The sequence below is a fragment of the Eptatretus burgeri genome, chromosome 7, assembly GCF_056783735.1.
Source record: "Eptatretus burgeri isolate ZD-2024b chromosome 7, Ebu_testis_v1, whole genome shotgun sequence".
NCBI lineage: Eukaryota > Metazoa > Chordata > Myxini > Myxiniformes > Myxinidae > Eptatretus > Eptatretus burgeri.
Window position 1 is genome coordinate 96,626,099 of NC_140967.1, and position 22,593 is coordinate 96,648,691.

A 22,593-nucleotide genomic window follows, 5' to 3' on the forward strand; every position below is an offset into this window, starting at 1 on the left:
GTGAGGTTTTAATGTGTTGAAGTGTTTTTAATAACGTGGTGGTAATGTTTTAATAATGTGGTGAGGTGTTTTGAATTGCGTGGAGGTTAGGTTTTAATAATGTGTTGAGGTATTTTTAATAACGTGGGGGTGAGGTTTTAATAATGTGTTGAAGTGTTTTTCATAACGTGGTGGTGAGGTTTTAATAATGTGTTGAGGTGTTTTTAATAACGTGGTGGTGAGATTTTAATAATCTATTGAGGTGTTTTTCATAACGTGATGGTGAGGTTTAATCATGTGTTGAGTTTTTAATTACGTGGTGGTGATGTTTTAACATTGTGTTGAGTTTTTACTGACGTGGTGGTGAGGTTAAAATAATGTGTTGAGTTTTTAATTACGTGTTGGTGAGGTTTTAATAATGTGTTGAGTTTTTAATAACGTGTTGGTGAGGTTTTAATCATGTGTTGAGTTTTCAATAACGTGGTGGTGATGTTTTAATCATGTGTTGAGTTTTTAATGACATGGTGGTGAGGTTTTAATAATGTGTTGAGTTTTTAATAATGTGGTGGTGAGGTATTAATAATGTGTTTGAGTTTTTAATAACGTGGTGGTGAGGTTTTAATTATGTGTTGAGGTGTTTTTAATAACGTGGTGGTGAGGTTTAAATAATGTGTTGAGTTTTTAATAACGTGGTGGTGAGGTTTTAATAATGTGTTGAGGTGTTTTTAATAACGTGGTGGGGAGGTTTTAATAATGTGTTGAGTTTTTAATAACGTGGTGGTGATGTTTTAATAATGTGTTGAGTTTTTAATGACGTGGTGGTGAGGTTTTAATAATGTGTTGAGGTGTTTTTAATAACGTGGTGGTGATGTTTTAATAATGTGTTGAAGTGTTTTTAATTACATGGTGGTGATATTTTAATAATGTGTTGAGTTTTTAATAACGTGGTGGTGAGGTTTTAATAATGTGTTGAGTTTTTAATAATGTGTGGAGTTTTTAATAACGTGGTGGTGAGGTTTTAATAATGTGTTGAGTTTTTAATAACGTGGTGGTGAGGTTTTAATAACGTGTTGAAGTGTTTTTAATAACGTGGTGGTGATGTTTTAATTATGTGTTGAGTTTTTAATAACGTGGTGGTGAGGTTTTAATAATGTGTTCAGTTTTTAATAACGTGGTGGTGAAGTTTTAATAACGTGTTGAAGTGTTTTTAATAACGTGGTGGTGATGTTTTAATAATGTGTTGAGTTTTTAATGATGTGGTGGTGAGGTTTTAATAACGTGTTGAAGTGTTTTTAATAACGTGGTGGTGATGTTTTAATAATATGTTGAGTTTTTCATAATGTGGTGGTGTGGTTTTAATAATGTGTTGAAGTGTTTTTAATAACGTGGTGGTGAGGTTTTAATAATGTGTTGAAGTGTTTTTAATAACGTGGTGGTAATGTTTTAATAATGTGTTGAGTTTTTAATAACGTGGGGGTGAGGTTTTCATGATGTGTTGAAGTGTTTTCAATAACGTGGTGGTGAGGTTTTAATAATGTGTTGATGTGTTTTTAATAACGTGGTGGTGAGGTTTTAATAATGTGTTGAGTTTTTAACAACGTGGTGGTGAGGTTTTAATTTTGTGTTGAGGTGTTTTTAATAACGTGGTGGTGAGGTTTTAATAATGTGTTGAGTTTTTAATAACGTGGTGGTGAGGTTTTAATAATGTGTTGAGGTGTTTTTAATAACGTGGTGGGGAGGTTTTAATAATGTGTTGAGTTTTTAATAACGTGGTGGTGATGTTTTAATCATGTGTTGAGTTTTTAATGACGTGGTCGTGAGGTTTTAATAATGTGTTGAGTTTTTAATAACGTGGTGGTGTTTTAATAATGTGTTGAGTTTTTATAACGTGGTGGTGAGGTTTTAATAATGTGTTGAGGTATTTTTAATAACGTTTTTGTGATGTTTTAATAATGTGTTGAAGTGTATTTAATTACATGGTGGTGAAGTTTTAATCATGTGTTGAGGTGTTTTTAATAACATGTTGGTGAGGTTTTAATGACGTGTTGAGGTGTTTTAATAATGTGGTGGTGAGGTTTTAATAATGTGTTGAGGTGTTTTTAATAACGTGGTGGTGAGGTTTTAATTACGTGTTGAGGTGTTTTTAATAATGTGGTGGTGAGGTTTTAATAATGTGTTGAGGTGTTTTTAATAACGAGGAGGTGAGGTTTTAATAATGTGTTGAGTTATTAATAATGTGGTGGTGAGGTTTCAATAATGTGTTGAGTTTTTAATAACGTGGTGGTGAGGTTTTAACAATGTGTTGAGGTGTTTTTAACAATGTGGTAGTGAGGTTTTAAAAGTGTGGTAGTGAGGTTTTAATAATGTGTTGAAGTGTTTTCAATTACGTGGTGGTGATGTTTGAATAATGTGTTGAATTTTTAAAAATGTGATGATGAGGTTTTAATAATGTGTTGAAGTGTTTTTAATGACGTGGTGGTGAGGTTTTAATGTGTTGAAGTCTTTTGAATAACGTGGTGGTGATGTTTTAATAATGTGGTGAGGTGTTTTGAATTGTGTGGAGGTGAGGTTTTAATAATGTGTTGAGATTTTAATAACGTGGTGGTGAGGTTTTAATGTGTTGAAGTGTTTTTAATAACGTGGTGGTAATGTTTTAATAATGTGGTGAGGTGTTTTGAATTGCGTGGAGGTTAGGTTTTAATAATGTGTTGAGGTATTTTTAATAACGTGGGCGTGAGGTTTTAATAATGTGTTGAAGTGTTTTTCATAACGTGGTGGTGAGGTTTTAATAATGTGTTGAGGTGTTTTTAATAACGAGGAGGTGAGGTTTTAATAATGTGTTGAGTTATTAATAATGTGGTGGTGAGGTTTCAATAATGTGTTGAGTTTTTAATAACGTGGTGGTGAGGTTTAAACAATGTGTTGAGGTGTTTTTAACAATGTGGTAGTGAGGTTTTAAAAGTGTGGAAGTGAGGTTTTAATAATGTGTTGAAGTGTTTTCAATTACGTGGTGGTGATGTTTGAATAATGTGTTGAATTTTTTAAAATGTGATGATGAGGTTTTAATAATGTGTTGAAGTGTTTTTAATAACGTGGTGGTGAGGTTTTAATGTGTTGAAGTCTTTTGAATAACGTGGTGGTGATGTTTTAATAATGTGGTGAGGTGTTTTGAATTGCGTGGAGGTGAGGTTTTAATAATGTGTTGAAGTGTTTTTCATAACGTGGTGGTGAGGTTTTAATAATGTGTTGAGGTGTTTTTAATAACGTGGTGGTGAGATTTTAATAATCTATTGAGGTGTTTTTCATAACGTGATGGTGAGGTTTAATCATGTGTTGAGTTTTTAATTACGTGGTGGTGATGTTTTAACATTGTGTTGAGTTTTTACTGACGTGGTGGTGAGGTTAAAATAATGTGTTGAGTTTTTAATTACGTGTTGGTGAGGTTTTAATAATGTGTTGAGTTTTTAATAACGTGTTGGTGAGGTTTTAATCATGTGTTGAGTTTTTAATAACGTGGTGGTGATGTTTTAATCATGTGTTGAGTTTTTAATGACATGGTGGTGAGGTTTTAAGAATGTGTTGAGTTTTTAATAATGTGGTGGTGAGGTATTAATAATGTGTTTGAGTTTTTAAGAACGTGGTGGTGAGGTTTTAATTATGTGTTGAGGTGTTTTTAATAACGTGGTGGTGACGTTTAAATAATGTGTTGAGTTTTTAATAACGTGGTGGTGAGGTTTTAATAATGTGTTGAGGTGTTTTTAATCACGTGGTGGGGAGGTTTTAATAATGTGTTGAGTTTTTAATAACGTGGTGGTGAGGTTTTAATAACGTGTTGAAGTGTTTTTAATAACGTGGTGGTGATGTTTTAATAATGTGTTGAGTTTTTAATAAAGTGGTGGTGAGGTTTTAATAATGTGTTGAAGTGTTTTTAATAATGTGGTGGTGAGGTTTTAATAATGTGTTGAAGTGTTTTTAATAACATGGTGGTGATGTTTTAATAATGTGTTGAATTTTTAATAACGTGTTGAAGTGTTTTTAATAACGTGGTGGTGATGTTTTAATAATGTGTTGAGTTTTTAATAACGTGGTGGTGAGGTTTTGATCATGTGTTGAAGTGTTTTAATAACATGGTGGTGATGTTTTAATAATGTGTTGAGTTTTTAATAACGTGGTGGTGAGGTTTTAATAACGTGTTGAAGTGTTTTTAATAACGTGGTGGTGATGTTTTAATAATGTGTTGAGTTTTTAATAAAGTGGTGGTGAGGTTTTAATAATGTGTTGAAGTGTTTTTAATAATGTGGTGGTGAGGTTTTAATAATGTGTTGAAGTGTTTTTAATAACATGGTGGTGATGTTTTAATAATGTGTTGAATTTTTAATAACGTGTTGAAGTGTTTTTAATAACGTGGTGGTGATGTTTTAATAATGTGTTGAGTTTTTAATAACGTGGTGGTGAGGTTTTGATCATGTGTTGAAGTGTTTTAATAACATGGTGGTGATGTTTTAATAATGTGTTGAGTTTTTAATAACGTGTTGGTGAGGTTTTAATAATGTGTTGAGTTTTTAATAACGTGTTGGTGAGGTTTTAATCATGTGTTGAGTTTTTAATAACGTGGTGGTGATGTTTTAATAATGTGTTGAGTTTTTAATGACATGGTGGTGAGGTTTTAATAATGTGTTGAGTTTTTAATAATATGGTGGTGAGGTTTTAATAATGTGTTTGAGTTTTTAATAACGTGGTGGTGAGGTTTTAATTATGTGTTGAGGTGTTTTTAATAACGTGGTGGTGATGTTTGAATAATGTGTTGAATTTTTAATAACGTGTTGGTGAGGTTTTAATCATGTGTTGAGTTTTTAATAACGTGGTGGTGATGTTTTAATAATGTGTTGAATTTTTAATAACATGGTGGTGAGGTTTTAATAATGTGTTGAGTTTTTAATAACGTGGTGGTGATGTTTTAATAATGTGTTGAGTTTCTAATAACGTGGTGGTGAGGTTTTCATGATGTGTTGAAGTGTTTTCAATTACGTGGTGGTGATGTTTGAATAATTTGTTGAATTTTTAAAAACGTGATGATGAGGTTTTAATAATGTGTTGAAGTGTTTTTAATAACGTGGTGGTGAGGTTTTAATGTGTTGAAGTCTTTTGAATAACGTGGTGGTGATGTTTTAATAATGTGGTGAGGTGTTTTGAATTGCGTGGAGGTGAGGTTTTAATAATGTGTTGAGATTTTAATAACGTGGTGGTGAGGTTTTAATGTGTTGAAGTGTTTTTAATAACGTGGTGGTAATGTTTTAATAATGTGGTGAGGTGTTTTGAATTGCGTGGAGGTTAGGTTTTAATAATGTGTTGAGGTATTTTTAATAACGTGGGGGTGAGGTTTTAATAATGTGTTGAAGTGTTTTTCATAACGTGGTGGTGAGGTTTTAATAATGTGTTGATGTGTTTTTAATAACGTGGTGGTGAGGTTTTAATAATGTGTTGAGTTTTTAACAACGTGGTGGTGAGGTTTTAATTTTGTGTTGAGGTGTTTTTAATAACGTGGTGGTGAGGTTTTAATAATGTGTTGAGTTTTTAATAACGTGGTGGTGAGGTTTTAATAATGTGTTGAGGTGTTTTTAATAACGTGGTGGGGAGGTTTTAATAATGTGTTGAGTTTTTAATAACGTGGTGGTGATGTTTTAATCATGTGTTGAGTTTTTAATGACGTGGTCATGAGGTTTTAATAATGTGTTGAGTTTTTAATAACGTGGTGGTGTTTTAATAATGTGTTGAGTTTTTATAACGTGGTGGTGAGGTTTTAATAATGTGTTGAGGTATTTTTAATAACGTTTTTGTGATGTTTTAATAATGTGTTGAAGTGTATTTAATTACATGGTGGTGAAGTTTTAATCATGTGTTGAGGTGTTTTTAATAACATGTTGGTGAGGTTTTAATGACGTGTTGAGGTGTTTTAATAATGTGGTGGTGAGGTTTTAATAATGTGTTGAGGTGTTTTTAATAACGTGGTGGTGAGGTTTTAATTACGTGTTGAGGTGTTTTTAATAATGTGGTGGTGAGGTTTTAATAATGTGTTGAGGTGTTTTTAATAACGAGGAGGTGAGGTTTTAATAATGTGTTGAGTTATTAATAATGTGGTGGTGAGGTTTCAATAATGTGTTGAGTTTTTAATAACGTGGTGGTGAGGTTTAAACAATGTGTTGAGGTGTTTTTAACAATGTGGTAGTGAGGTTTTAAAAGTGTGGTAGTGAGGTTTTAATAATGTGTTGAAGTGTTTTCAATTACGTGGTGGTGATGTTTGAATAATGTGTTGAATTTTTTAAAATGTGATGATGAGGTTTTAATAATGTGTTGAAGTGTTTTTAATAACGTGGTGGTGAGGTTTTAATGTGTTGAAGTCTTTTGAATAACGTGGTGGTGATGTTTTAATAATGTGGTGAGGTGTTTTGAATTGCGTGGAGGTGAGGTTTTAATAATGTGTTGAGATTTTAATAACGTGGTGGTGAGGTTTTAATGTGTTGAAGTGTTTTTAATAACGTGGTGGTAATGTTTTAATAATGTGGTGAGGTGTTTTGAATTGCGTGGAGGTTAGGTTTTAATAATGTGTTGAGGTATTTTTAATAACGTGGGGGTGAGGTTTTAATAATGTGTTGAAGTGTTTTTCATAACGTGGTGGTGAGGTTTTAATAATGTGTTGAGGTGTTTTTAATAACGTGGTGGTGAGATTTTAATAATCTATTGAGGTGTTTTTCATAACGTGATGGTGAGGTTTAATCATGTGTTGAGTTTTTAATTACGTGGTGGTGATGTTTTAACATTGTGTTGAGTTTTACTGTCGTGGTGGTGAGGTTAAAATAATGGGTTGGGTTTTTAATTACGAGTTGTTGAGGTTTTAATAATGTGTTGAGTTTTTAATAACGTGTTGGTGAGGTTTTAATCATGTGTTGCGTTTTTAATAACGTGGTGGTGATGTTTTAATCATGTGTTGAGTTTTTAATGACATGGTGGTGAGGTTTTAAGAATGTGTTGAGTTTTTAATAATGTGGTGGTGAGGTATTAATAATGTGTTTGAGTTTTTAAGAACGTGGTGGTGAGGTTTTAATTATGTGTTGAGGTGTTTTTAATAACGTGGTGGTGACGTTTAAATAATGTGTTGAGTTTTTAATAACGTGGTGGTGAGGTTTTAATAATGTGTTGAGGTGTTTTTAATCACGTGGTGGGGAGGTTTTAATAATGTGTTGAGTTTTTAATAACGTGGTGGTGAGGTTTTAATAACGTGTTGAAGTGTTTTTAATAACGTGGTGGTGATGTTTTAATAATGTGTTGAGTTTTTAATAAAGTGGTGGTGAGGTTTTAATAATGTGTTGAAGTGTTTTTAATAATGTGGTGGTGAGGTTTTAATAATGTGTTGAAGTGTTTTTAATAACATGGTGGTGATGTTTTATTAATGTGTTGAATTTTTAATAACGTGTTGAAGTGTTTTTAATAACGTGGTGGTGATGTTTTAATAATGTGTTGAGTTTTTAATAACGTGGTGGTGAGGTTTTGATCATGTGTTGAAGTGTTTTAATAACATGGTGGTGATGTTTTAATAATGTGTTGAGTTTTTAATAACGTGGTGGTGAGGTTTTAATAACGTGTTGAAGTGTTTTTAATAACGTGGTGGTGATGTTTTAATAATGTGTTGAGTTTTTAATAAAGTGGTGGTGAGGTTTTAATAATGTGTTGAAGTGTTTTTAATAATGTGGTGGTGAGGTTTTAATAATGTGTTGAAGTGTTTTTAATAACATGGTGGTGATGTTTTAATAATGTGTTGAATTTTTAATAACGTGTTGAAGTGTTTTTAATAACGTGGTGGTGATGTTTTAATAATGTGTTGAGTTTTTAATAACGTGGTGGTGAGGTTTTGATCATGTGTTGAAGTGTTTTAATAACATGGTGGTGATGTTTTAATAATGTGTTGAGTTTTTAATAACGTGTTGGTGAGGTTTTAATAATGTGTTGAGTTTTTAATAACGTGTTGGTGAGGTTTTAATCATGTGTTGAGTTTTTAATAACGTGGTGGTGATGTTTTAATAATGTGTTGAGTTTTTAATGACATGGTGGTGAGGTTTTAATAATGTGTTGAGTTTTTAATAATATGGTGGTGAGGTTTTAATAATGTGTTTGAGTTTTTAATAACGTGGTGGTGAGGTTTTAATTATGTGTTGAGGTGTTTTTAATAACGTGGTGGTGATGTTTGAATAATGTGTTGAATTTTTAATAACGTGTTGGTGAGGTTTTAATCATGTGTTGAGTTTTTAATAACGTGGTGGTGATGTTTTAATAATGTGTTGAATTTTTAATAACATGGTGGTGAGGTTTTAATAATGTGTTGAGTTTTTAATAACGTGGTGGTGATGTTTTAATAATGTGTTGAGTTTCTAATAACGTGGTGGTGAGGTTTTCATGATGTGTTGAAGTGTTTTCAATTACGTGGTGGTGATGTTTGAATAATTTGTTGAATTTTTAAAAACGTGATGATGAGGTTTTAATAATGTGTTGAAGTGTTTTTAATAACGTGGTGGTGAGGTTTTAATGTGTTGAAGTCTTTTGAATAACGTGGTGGTGATGTTTTAATAATGTGGTGAGGTGTTTTGAATTGCGTGGAGGTGAGGTTTTAATAATGTGTTGAGATTTTAATAACGTGGTGGTGAGGTTTTAATGTGTTGAAGTGTTTTTAATAACGTGGTGGTAATGTTTTAATAATGTGGTGAGGTGTTTTGAATTGCGTGGAGGTTAGGTTTTAATAATGTGTTGAGGTATTTTTAATAACGTGGGGGTGAGGTTTTAATAATGTGTTGAAGTGTTTTTCATAACGTGGTGGTGAGGTTTTAATAATGTGTTGAGGTGTTTTTAATAACGTGGTGGTGAGATTTTAATAATCTATTGAGGTGTTTTTCATAACGTGATGGTGAGGTTTAATCATGTGTTGAGTTTTTAATTACGTGGTGGTGATGTTTTAACATTGTGTTGAGTTTTTACTGACGTGGTGGTGAGGTTAAAATAATGTGTTGAGTTTTTAATTACGTGTTGTTGAGGTTTTAATAATGTGTTGAGTTTTTAATAACGTGTTGGTGAGGTTTTAATCATGTGTTGAGTTTTCAATAACGTGGTGGTGATGTTTTAATCATGTGTTGAGTTTTTAATGACATGGTGGTGAGGTTTTAATAATGTGTTGAGTTTTTAATAATGTGGTGGTGAGGTATTAATAATGTGTTTGAGTTTTTAATAACGTGGTGGTGAGGTTTTAATTATGTGTTGAGGTGTTTTTAATAACGTGGTGGTGATGTTTTAATAATGTGTTGAAGTGTTTTTAATTACATGGTGGTGATATTTTAATAATGTGTTGAGTTTTTAATAACGTGGTGGTGAGGTTTTAATAATGTGTTGAGTTTTTAATAATGTGTGGAGTTTTTAATAACGTGGTGGTGAGGTTTTAATAATGTGGTGAGTTTTTATTAACGTGGTGGTGAGGTTTTAATAATGTGTTGAGTTTTTAATAACGTGGTGGTGAGGTTTTAATAACGTGTTGAAGTGTTTTTAATAACGTGGTGGTGATGTTTTAATAATGTGTTGAGTTTTTAATAACGTGGTGGTGAGGTTTTAATAATGTGTTCAGTTTTTAATAACGTGGTGGTGAAGTTTTAATAACGTGTTGAAGTGTTTTTAATAACGTGGTGGTGATGTTTTAATAATGTGTTGAGTTTTTAATGATGTGGTGGTGAGGTTTTAATAACGTGTTGAAGTGTTTTTAATAACGTGGTGGTGATGTTTTAATAATATGTTGAGTTTTTCATAATGTGGTGGTGTGGTTTTAATAATGTGTTGAAGTGTTTTTAATAACGTGGTGGTGAGGTTTTAATAATGTGTTGAAGTGTTTTTAATAACGTGGTGGTAATGTTTTAATAATGTGTTGAGTTTTTAATAACGTGGTGGTGAGGTTTTCATGATGTGTTGAAGTGTTTTCAATAACGTGGTGGTGAGGTTTTAATAATGTGTTGATGTGTTTTTAATAACGTGGTGGTGAGGTTTTAATAATGTGTTGAGTTTTTAACAACGTGGTGGTGAGGTTTTAATTTTGTGTTGAGGTGTTTTTAATAACGTGGTGGTGAGGTTTTAATAATGTGTTGAGTTTTTAATAACGTGGTGGTGTGGTTTTAATAATGTGTTGAGGTGTTTTTAATAACGTGGTGGGGAGGTTTTAATAATGTGTTGAGTTTTTAATAACGTGGTGGTGATGTTTTAATCATGTGTTGAGTTTTTAATGATGTGGTCGTGAGGTTTTAATAATGTGTTGAGTTTTTAATAACGTGGTGGTGTTTTAATAATGTGTTGAGTTTTTATAACGTGGTGGTGAGGTTTTAATAATGTGTTGAGGTATTTTTAATAACGTTTTTGTGATGTTTTAATAATGTGTTGAAGTGTATTTAATTACATGGTGGTGAAGTTTTAATCATGTGTTGAGGTGTTTTTAATAACATGTTGGTGAGGTTTTAATGACGTGTTGAGGTGTTTTAATAACGTGGTGGTGAGGTTTTAATAATGTGTTGAGGTGTTTTTAATAACGTGGTGGTGAGGTTTTAATTACGTGTTGAGGTGTTTTTAATAATGTGGTGGTGAGGTTTTAATAATGTGTTGAGGTGTTTTAATAACGAGGAGGTGAGGTTTTAATAATGTGTTGAGTTATTAATAATGTGGTGGTGAGGTTTCAATAATGTGTTGAGTTTTTAATAACGTGGTGGTGAGGTTTTAACAATGTGTTGAGGTGTTTTTAACAATGTGGTAGTGAGGTTTTAAAAGTGTGGTAGTGAGGTTTTAATAATGTGTTGAAGTGTTTTCAATTACGTGGTGGTGATGTTTGAATAATGTGTTGAATTTTTAAAAACGTGATGATGAGGTTTTAATAATGTGTTGAAGTGTTTTTAATAACGTGGTGGTGAGGTTTTAATGTGTTGAAGTCTTTTGAATAACGTGGTGGTGATGTTTTAATAATGTGGTGAGGTGTTTTGAATTGCGTGGAGGTGAGGTTTTAATAATGTGTTGAGATTTTAGTAACGTGGTGATGAGGTTTTAATGTGTTGAAGTGTTTTTAATAACGTGGTGGTAATGTTTTAATAATGTGGTGAGGTGTTTTGAATTGCGTGGAGGTTAGGTTTTAATAATGTGTTGAGGTATTTTTAATAACGTGGGGGTGAGGTTTTAATAATGTGTTGAAGTGTTTTTCATAACGTGGTGGTGAGGTTTTAATAATGTGTTGAGGTGTTTTTAATAACGTGGTGGTGAGATTTTAATAATCTATTGAGGTGTTTTTCATAACGTGATGGTGAGGTTTAATCATGTGTTGAGTTTTTAATTACGTGGTGGTGATGTTTTAACATTGTGTTGAGTTTTTACTGACGTGGGGGTGAGGTTAAAATAATGTGTTGAGTTTTTAATTACGTGTTGGTGAGGTTTTAATAATGTGTTGAGTTTTTAATAATGTGGTGGTGAGGTTTTAATCATGTGTTGAGTTTTCAATAACGTGGTGGTGATGTTTTAATCATGTGTTGAGTTTTTAATGACATGGTGGTGAGGTTTTAATAATGTGTTTGAATTTTTAATAACGTGGTGGTGAGGTTTTAATTATGTGTTGAGGTGTTTTTAATAACGTGGTGGTGAGGTTTAAATAATGTGTTGAGTTTTTAATAACGTGGTGGTGAGGTTTTAATAATGTGTTGAGGTGTTTTTAATAACGTGGTGGGGAGGTTTTAATAATGTGTTGAGTTTTTAATAACGTGGTGGTGATGTTTTAATAATGTGTTGAGTTTTTAATGACGTGGTGGTGAGGTTTTAATAATGTGTTGAGGTGTCTTCAATAACGTGGTGGCGACGTTTTAATAATGTGTTGAAGTGTCTTTAATTACATGGTGGTGATATTTTAATAATGTGTTGAGTTTTTAATAACGTGGTGGTGAGGTTTTAATAATGTGTTGAGTTTTTAATAATGTGTGGAGTTTTTAATAACGTGGTGGTGAGGTTTTAATAATGTGTTGAGTTTTTATTAACGTGGTGGTGAGGTTTTAATAATGTGTTGAGTTTTTAATAACGTGGTGGTGAGGTTTTAATAACGTGTTGAAGTGTTTTTAATAACGTGGTGGTGATGTTTTAATAATGTGTTGAGTTTTTAATAACGTGGTGGTGAGGTTTTAATAATGTGTTCAGTTTTTAATAACGTGGTGGTGAAGTTTTAATAACGTGTTGAAGTGTTTTTAATAACGTGGTGGTGATGTTTTAATAATGTGTTGAGTTTTTAATGATGTGGTGGTGAGGTTTTAATAACGTGTTGAAGTGTTTTTAATAACGTGGTGGTGATGTTTTAATAATATGTTGAGTTTTTCATAATGTGGTGGTGTGGTTTTAATAATGTGTTGAAGTGTTTTTAATAACGTGGTGGTGAGGTTTTAATAATGTGTTGAAGTGTTTTTAATAACGTGGTGGTAATGTTTTAATAATGTGTTGAGTTTTTAATAACGTGGTGGTGAGGTTTTCATGATGTGTTGAAGTGTTTTCAATAACGTGGTGGTGAGGTTTTAATAATGTGTTGATGTGTTTTTAATAACGTGGTGGTGAGGTTTTAATAATGTGTTGAGTTTTTAACAAGCGTGGTGGTGAGGTTTTAATTTTGTGTTGAGGTGTTTTTAATAACGTGGTGGTGAGGTTTTAATAATGTGTTGAGTTTTTAATAACGTGGTGGTGAGGTTTTAATAATGTGTTGAGGTGTTTTTAATAACGTGGTGGGGAGGTTTTAATAATGTGTTGAGTTTTTAATAACGTGGTGGAGATGTTTTAATCATGTGTTGAGTTTTTAATGACGTGGTCGTGAGGTTTTAATAATGTGTTGAGTTTTTAATAACGTGGTGGTGTTTTAATAATGTGTTGAGTTTTTATAACGTGGTGGTGAGGTTTTAATAATGTGTTGAGGTATTTTTAATAACGTTTTTGTGATGTTTTAATAATGTGTTGAAGTGTTTTTAATTACATGGTGGTGAAGTTTTAATCATGTGTTGAGGTGTTTTTAATAACATGTTGGTGAGGTTTTAATGACGTGTTGAGGTGTTTTAATAACGTGGTGGTGAGGTTTTAATAATGTGTTGAGGTGTTTTTAATAACATGGTGGTGAGGTTTTAATTACGTGTTGAGGTGTTTTTAATAATGTGGTGGTGAGGTTTTAATAATGTGTTGAGGTGTTTTTAATAACGAGGAGGTGAGGTTTTAATAATGTGTTGAGTTATTAATAATGTGGTGGTGAGGTTTCAATAATGTGTTGAGTTTTTAACAACGTGGTGGTGAGGTTTTAACAATGTGTTGAGGTGTTTTTAACAATGTGGTAGTGAGGTTTTAAAAGTGTGGTAGTGAGGTTTTAATAATGTGTTGAAGTGTTTTTAAGAACGTGGTGGTGATGTTTTAATAATGTGTTGAGTTTTTAATAACGTGGTGGTGAGGTTTTAATAACGTGTTGAAGTGTTTTTAATATCGTGGTGGTGATGTTTTAAGAACGTGTTGAAGTGTTTTTACTAACATGGTGGTGATGTTATAATAATGTGTTGAAGTGTTTTTAATAACATGGTGGTGATGTTTTATTAATGTGTTGAGTTTTTAATAATGTGGTGGTGAGGTTTTAATTTTGTGTTGAGTTTTTAATAACGTGGTGGTGAAGTTTTAATAACGTGTTGAAGTGTTTTTAATAACGTAGTGGTGATGTTTTAATAATGTGGTGAGGTGTTTTGAATTGCGTGGAGGTGAGGTTTTAATAATGTGTTGAAGTGTTTTTAAAAACGTGGCGGTGATGTTTTAATAATGTGTTGAGTTTTTAATCACGTGGTGGTGAGGTTTAAATAATGTGGTGAGGTGTTTTGAATTGCGTGGAGGTGAGGTTTTAATAATGTGTTGAGGTGTTTTTAATAACGTGGTGGTGAGGTTTGAATAATGTGTTGAGTTTTTACGAACGTGGTGGTGAGGTTTTAATAATGTGTTGAAGTGTTTTCAATAACGTAGTGATGAGGTTTTAATAATGTGTTGAGTTTTTAATAATGTGGGAGTGAGGTTTTAATAATGTGTTGAATTGTTTTTAATAACGTAGTGGTGAGGTTTTAATAATATGTTGAGTTTTTAAGAACGCGGAGGTGAGGTTCTAATAATGTGTTGAAGTGTTTTTAATTACATGGTGGTGATGTTTTAATTATGTGTTGAGTTTTTAATAACGTGGTGGTGAGGTTTTAATAACGTGAAGAAGTGTTTTTAATAACGTGGAGGTGAGGTTTTAATAATATGTTGAGTTTTTAATAATGTGGTGGTGAGTTTTTAATAATGTGTTGAAGTGTTTTTAATAATGTGGTGGTGATGTTTTAATAATGTGTTGAGTTTTTAATAACGTGGTGGTGAGGTTTAATAATGTGGTGAAGTGTTTTTAATAACATGGTGGTGATGTTTTAATAATGTGTTGAGTTTTTAATAACGTGGTGGTGAGGTTTTAATAATGTGTTGAAGTGTTTTTAATAACATGGTGGTGATATTTTAATAATGTGTTGAGTTTTTAATAACGTAGTGGTGAGGTTTTTATAACATGTTGAAGTGTTTTTAATAACATGTTGGTGATGTTTTAATAATGTGTTGAGTTTTTAATAACGTGGTGGTGAGGTTTTAATAATGTGTTGAAGTGTTTTTAATAATGTGGTGGTGATGTTTTAATAATGTGTTGAGTTTTTAATAATGTGGTGGTGAGGTTTTAATAATGTGTTGAAGTGTTTTTAATAACGTGGTGGTGATGTTTTAATAATGTGTTGAGTTTTTAATAACGTGGTGGCGAGGTTTTAAGGATGTGTTGAAGTGTTTTTAATAACGTGGTGGTGAGGTTTTAAAAGGTGTTGAAGTGTTTTAATGATGTGGTGGTGAGGTTTTAATAATGTGTTGAAGTGTTTTAAATAACGTGGTGTTGAGGTTTTAATCATGTGTTGAGTTTTTAATAATGTGGTGGTGAGGTTTTAATAATGTGTTGAAGTGTTTTTAATAACGTGGTGGTGATGTTTTAATAATGTGTTGAGTTTTTACGAATGTGGCGGTGAGGTTTTAAGGATGTGTTGAAGTGTTTTTAATAACGTGGTGGTGAGGTTTTAAAAGGTGTTGAAGTGTTTTAATGATGTGGTGGTGAGGTTTTAATAATGTGTTGAAGTGTTTTAAATAACGTGGTGTTGAGGTTTTAATCATGTGTTGAGTTATTAACAACGTGGTGGTGAGGTTTTAATAACGTGTTGAAGTGTTTTAATAATGTGGTGGTGAGGTTTTAATCATGTGTTGAAGTGTTTTTAATGAAGTGGTGGTGAGGTTTTAATCATGTGTTGAGTTTTTACTAATGTGGTGGTGAGGTTTTAATGATGTGTTGAAGTGTTTTTAATAACGTGGTGGACAGGTTTTAAAAATGTGTTGAAGTGTTTTTAATCATGTGGTGGTGAGGTTTTAATAATGTGTTGAAGTGTTTTTAATAATGTGGTGTTGAGGTTTTAATCATGTGTTGAATTATTAATAACGTGGTGGTGAGGTTTTAATAATGTGTTGAAGTGTTTTAATAATGTGGTGGTGAGGTTTTAATAATGTGTTGAAGTGTTTTCAATTACGTAGTGGTGAGGTTTTAATAATGTGGAGTTTTTAATAACGCGGTAGTGAGGTTTTAATAATGTGTTGAAGTATTTTTAATAACGTGGTGGTGAGGTTTTAATAATGTGTTGAGTTTTTAATAACGTGGAGGTGAGGTTTTAATAATGTGTTGAAGTGTTTTTAATGACATGGTGGTGATGTTTTAATCATGTGTTGAGTTTTTAATAACGTGGTGGTGAGGTTTTAATAATGTGTTGAGTTTTTAATAACATTATGGTGAGGTTTTAATCATGTGTTGAGTTTTTAATAACGTGGTGGTGAGGTTTTAATAACGTGTTGAAGTGTTTTTAATAACGTGGTGGTGATGTTTTAATAATGTGTTGAAGTGTTTTTAATAACGTGGTGGTGAGGTTTTAATAATGTGTTGAGTTTTTAAGAACGTGGTGGTGATGTTTTAATAATGTGTTGAGTTATTAATAACGTGGTGGTGAGGTTTTAATAATGTGTTGAAGTGTTTTTAATAACGTGGTGGTTAGGTTTTAATAATGTGTTGAGTTATTAATAATGTGGTGGTGAGGTTTTAATAATGGGTTGAGTTTTTAATAACGTGGTGGTGAGGTTTTCATGATGTGTTGAAGTGTTTTTAATAACGTGGTGGTGAAGTTTTAATAATGTGTTGAGTTTTTAATGACGTGGTGGTGAGGTTTTAATAATGTGTTGAAGTGTTTTTAATAATGTGGTGGTGAGGTTTTAATAATGTGTTGAGTTTTTAATAACGTGGTGGTGAAGTTTTAATAATGTGTTGAGTTTTTAATAATGTGGTGGTGAGGTTTCAATAATGTGTTGAGGTATTTTTAATAACGTGGTGGTGATGTTTTAATAATGTGTTGAAGTGTTTTTAATTACATGGTGGTGAAGTTTTAATCATGTGTTGAGGTGTTTTTAATAACATGGTGGTGAGGTTTTAATAATGTGTTGAGGTGTTTTAAGAACGTGGTGGTGAGGTTTTAATAATGTGTTGAGGTGTTTTTAATAACGTGGTGGTGAGGTTTTAATTACGTGTTGAGGTGTTTTTAATAATGTGGTGGTGAGGTTTTAATTATGTGTGGAGGTGTTTTTAATAACGTGGAGGTGAGGTTTTAATAATGTGTTGAGTTATTAATAATGTGGTGGTGAAGTTTTAATAATGTGTTGAGTTTTTAATAACGTGGTGGTGAGGTTTTAACAATGTGTTGAGGTGTTTTTAACAACGTGGTAGTGAGGTTTTAAAAGTGTGGTAGTGAGGTTTTAATAATGTGTTGAAGTGTTTTTAATAACGTGGTGGTGATGTTTTAATAATGTGTTGAGTGTTTAATGACGTGGTGGTGATGTTTTAAGAACGTGTTGAAGTGTTTTTACTAACGTCGTGGTGATGTTTTAATAATGTGGTGAAGTGTTTTTAATAACATGGTGGTGATGTTTTAATAATGTGTTGAGTTTTTAATAACGTGGTGGTGAGGTTTTAATAATGTGTTGACTTTTTAATAACGTGGTGGTGAGGTTTTAATAACGTGTTGAAGTGTTTTTAATAACGTGGTGGTGATGTTTTAATAATGTGTTGAGTTTTTAATAACGTGGTGGTGAGGTTTTAATAATGTGTTCAGTTTTTAATAACGTGGTGGTGAAGTTTTAATAACGTGTTGAAGTGTTTTTAATAACGTGGTGGTGATGTTTTAATAATGTGTTGAGTTTTTAATGATGTGGTGGTGAGGTTTTAATAACGTGTTGAAGTGTTTTTAATAACGTGGTGGTGATGTTTTAATAATATGTTGAGTTTTTCATAACGTGGTGGTGTGGTTTTAATAATGTGTTGAAGTGTTTTTAATAACGTGGTGGTGAGGTTTTAATTATGTGTTGAAGTGTTTTTAATAACGTGGTGGTGATGTTTTAATAATGTGTTGAATTTTTAATTACATGGTGGTGAGGTTTTAATAATGTGTTGAAGTGTTTTAATAACGTGGTGGTGAGGTTTTAATAATGTATTGAAGTGTTTTTAATAATGTGGTGGTGAGGTTTTAATAATGTGTTGAAGTGTTTTTAATCATGTGGTGGTGAGGTTTTAATAATGTGTTGAAGTGTTTTTAATAACGTGGTGGTGAAGTTTTAATCATGTGTTGAAGTGTTTTTAATAACGTGGTGTTGATGTTTTAATAATGTGTTGAGTTTTTAATAATGCGGTCGTGAGGTTTTAATGATGTGTTGAAGTGTTTTTAATCACGTGGTGGTGAGGTTTTAATAATGAGTTGAAGTGTTTTTAATAATGTGGTGGTGAGGTTTTAATAATGTGTTGAAGTGTTTTTGATAATGTGGTGGTGAGGTTTTAATCATGTGTTGAAGTGTTTTTAATAACGTGGTGTTGATGTTTTAATAATGTGTTGAATTTTTAATAACGTGGTGGTGAGGTTTTAATAATGTGTTGTTTTTAATAACGTGGTGGTGAGGTTTTAATGTGTTGAAGTGTTTTTAATAACTTGGTGGTGAGGTTTTAATTATGTGTTGAAGTGTTTTAAATAACGTGGTGGTGAGGTTTTAATAATGTGTTGAAGTGTTTTTAAGAATTTAGTGGTGAGGTTTTAGTTATATGTTGAAGTGTTTGTAATAACGTGGTGGTGAGATTATAATGATGTGTTGAAGTGATTTTAATAATGTGGTGATGAGGTTTTAATAATGTGTTGAAGTGTTTTTGATAACGTGGTCGTGATGTTTTAATAATGTGTTGAATTTTTAATAATGTGGTGGTGAGGTTTTAATAATGTGTTGAGTTTTTAATAACGTGGTGGTGAGGTTTTAATGTGTTGAAGTGTTTTTAAAAACGTGGTGGTGATGTTTTAATAATTTGGTGAGGTGTTTTGAATTGCGTGGAGGTGAGGTTTTAATAATGTGTTGAAGTGTTTTTAATAACGTGGTGATGATGTTTTAATATGTGTTGAATTTTTAATAACATGGTGGTGAGGTTTTAATAATGTGTTGAGTTTTTAATAACGTGGTGGTGATGTTTTACTAATGTGTTGAGTTTTTAATAACGTGGTGGTGATGTTTTTATAATGTGTTGAGTTTTTAATGATGTGGTGGTGAGGTTTTAATAACGTGTTGAAGTGTTTTTAATAACGTGGTGGTGATGTTTTAATAATATGTTGAGTTTTTCATAACGTGGTGGTGTGGTTTTAATAATGTGTTGAAGTGTTTTTAGTAACGTGGTGGTGAGGTTTTAATTATGTGTTGAAGTATTTTTAATAATGTGGTGGTGATGTTTTAATAATGTGTTGAATTTTTAATTACATGGTGGTGAGGTTTTAATAATGTGTTGAAGTGTTTTAATAACGTGGTGGTGAGGTTTTAATAATGTATTGAAGTGTTTTTAATAATGTGGTGGTGAGGTTTTAATAATGTGTTGAAGTGTTTTTAATCACGTGGTGGTGAGGTTTTAATAATGTGTTGAAGTGTTTTTAATAACGTGGTGGTGAGGTTTTAATCATGTGTTGAAGTGTTTTTAATAACGTGGTGTTGATGTTTTAATAATGTGTTGAGTTTTTAATAACGCGGTCGTGAGGTTTTAATGATGTGTTGAAGTGTTTTTAATCACGTGGTGGTGAGGTTTTAATAATGTGTTGAAGTGTTTTTAATAATGTGGTGGTGAGGTTTTAATAATGTGTTGAAGTGTTTTTGATAATGTGGTGGTGAGGTTTTAATCATGTGTTGAGTTTTTAAGAACGTGGTGGTGATGTTTTAATAATGTGTTGAGTTATTAATAACGTGGTGGTGAGGTTTTAATAATGTGTTGAAGTGTTTTTAATAACGTGGTGGTTAGGTTTTAATAATGTGTTGAGTTATTAATAATGTGGTGGTGAGGTTTTAATAATGGGTTGAGTTTTTAATAACGTGGTGGTGAGGTTTTCATGATGTGTTGAAGTGTTTTTAATAACGTGGTGGTGAAGTTTTAATAATGTGTTGAGTTTTTAATGACGTGGTGGTGAGGTTTTAATAATGTGTTGAAGTGTTTTTAATAATGTGGTGGTGAGGTTTTAATAATGTGTTGAGTTTTTAATAACGTGGTGGTGAAGTTTTAATAATGTGTTGAGTTTTTAATAATGTGGTGGTGAGGTTTCAATAATGTATTGAGGTATTTTTAATAACGTGGTGGTGATGTTTTAATAATGTGTTGAAGTGTTTTTAATTACATGGTGGTGAAGTTTTAATCATGTGTTGAGGTGTTTTTAATAACATGGTGGTGAGGTTTTAATAATGTGTTGAGGTGTTTTAAGAACGTGGTGGTGAGGTTTTAATAATGTGTTGAGGTGTTTTTAATAACGTGGTGGTGAGGTTTTAATTACGTGTTGAGGTGTTTTTAATAATGTGGTGGTGAGGTTTTAATTATGTCTGGAGGTGTTTTTAATAACGTGGAGGTGAGGTTTTAATAATGTGTTGAGTTATTAATAATGTGGTGGTGAAGTTTTAATAATGTGTTGAGTTTTTAATAACGTGGTGGTGAGGTTTTAACAATGTGTTGAGGTGTTTTTAACAACGTGGTAGTGAGGTTTTAAAAGTGTGGTAGTGAGGTTTTAATAATGTGTTGAAGTGTTTTTAATAACGTGGTGGTGATGTTTTAATAATGTGTTGAGTGTTTAATGACGTGGTGGTGATGTTTTAAGAACGTGTTGAAGTGTTTTTACTAACGTCGTGGTGATGTTTTAATAATGTGGTGAAGTGTTTTTAATAACATGGTGGTGATGTTTTAATAATGTGTTGAGTTTTTAATAACGTGGTGGTGAGGTTTTAATAATGTGTTGAGTTTTTATTAACGTGGTGGTGAGGTTTTAATAATGTGTTGACTTTTTAATAACGTGGTGGTGAGGTTTTAATAACGTGTTGAAGTGTTTTTAATAACGTGGTGGTGAAGTTTTAATAATGTGTTGAGTTTTTAATAACGTGGTGGTGAGGTTTTAATAATGTGTTCAGTTTTTAATAACGTGGTGGTGAAGTTTTAATAACGTGTTGAAGTGTTTTTAATAACGTGGTGGTGATGTTTTAATAATGTGTTGAGTTTTTAATGATGTGGTGGTGAGGTTTTAATAACGTGTTGAAGTGTTTTTAATAACGTGGTGGTGAAGTTTTAATAATATGTTGAGTTTTTCATAACGTGGTGGTGTGGTTTTAATAATGTGTTGAAGTGTTTTTAATAACGTGGTGGTGAGGTTTTAATTATGTGTTGAAGTGTTTTTAATAACGTGGTGGTGATGTTTTAATAATGTGTTGAATTTTTAATTACATGGTGGTGAGGTTTTAATAATGTGTTGAAGTGTTTTAATAACGTGGTGGTGAGGTTTTAATAATGTATTGAAGTGTTTTTAATAATGTGGTGGTGAGGTTTTAATAATGTGTTGAAGTGTTTTTAATCACGTGGTGGTGAGGTTTTAATAATGTGTTGAAGTGTTTTTAATAACGTGGTGGTGAGGTTTTAATCATGTGTTGAAGTGTTTTTAATAACGTGGTGTTGATGTTTTAATAATGTGTTGAGTTTTTAATAATGCGGTCGTGAGGTTTTAATGATGTGTTGAAGTGTTTTTAATCACGTGGTGGTGAGGTTTTAATAATGAGTTGAAGTGTTTTTAATAATGTGGTGGTGAGGTTTTAATAATGTGTTGAAGTGTTTTTGATAATGTGGTGGTGAGGTTTTAATCATGTGTTGAAGTGTTTTTAATAACGTGCTGTTGATGTTTTAATAATGTGTTGAATTTTTAATAACGTGGTGGTGAGGTTTTAATAATGTGTTGTTTTTAATAACGTGGTGGTGAGGTTTTAATGTGTTGAAGTGTTTTTAATAACGTGGTGGTGAGGTTTTAATTATGTGTTGAAGTGTTTTAAATAACGTGGTGGTGAGGTTTTAATAATGTGTTGAAGTGTTTTTAAGAATTTGGTGGTGAGGTTTTAGTTATGTGTTGAAGTGTTTTTAATAACGTGGTGGTGAGATTTTAATGATGTGTTGAAGTGTTTTTAATAATGTGGTGGTGAGGTTTTAATAATGTGTTGAAGTGTTTTTGATAACGTGGTCGTGATGTTTTAATAATGTGTTGAATTTTTAATAACGTGGTGGTGAGGTTTTAATAATGTGTTGAGTTTTTAATAACGTGGTGGTGAGGTTTTAATGTGTTGAAGTGTTTTTAAAAACGTGGTGGTGATGTTTTAATAATTTGGTGAGGTGTTTTGAATTGCGTGGAGGTGAGGTTTTAATAATGTGTTGAAGTGTTTTTAATAACGTGGTGATGATGTTTTAATAATGTGTTGAATTTTTAATAACATGGTGGTGAGGTTTTAATAATGTGTTGAGTTTTTAATAACGTGGTGGTGATGTTTTAATAATGTGTTGAGTTTTTAATAACGTGGTGGTGAGGTTTTAATAATGTGTTCAGTTTTTAATAACGTGGTGGTGAAGTTTTAATAACGTGTTGAAGTGTTTTTAATAACGTGGTGGTGATGTTTTAATAATGTGTTGAGTTTTTAATGATGTGGTGGTGAGGTTTTAATAACGTGTTGAAGTGTTTTTAATAACGTGGTGGTGATGTTTTAATAATATGTTGAGTTTTTCATAACGTGGTGGTGTGGTTTCAATAATGTGTTGAAGTGTTTTTAATAACGTGGTGGTGAGGTTTTAATTATGTGTTGAAGTGTTTTTAATAATGTGGTGGTGATGTTTTAATAATGTGTTGAATTTTTAATTACATGGTGGTGAGGTTTTAATAATGTGTTGAAGTGTTTTAATAACGTGGTGGTGAGGTTTTAATAATGTATTGAAGTGTTTTTAATAATGTGGTGGTGAGGTTTTAATAATGTGTTGAAGTGTTTTTAATCACGTGGTGGTGAGGTTTTAATAATGTGTTGAAGTGTTTTTAATAACGTGGTGGTGAG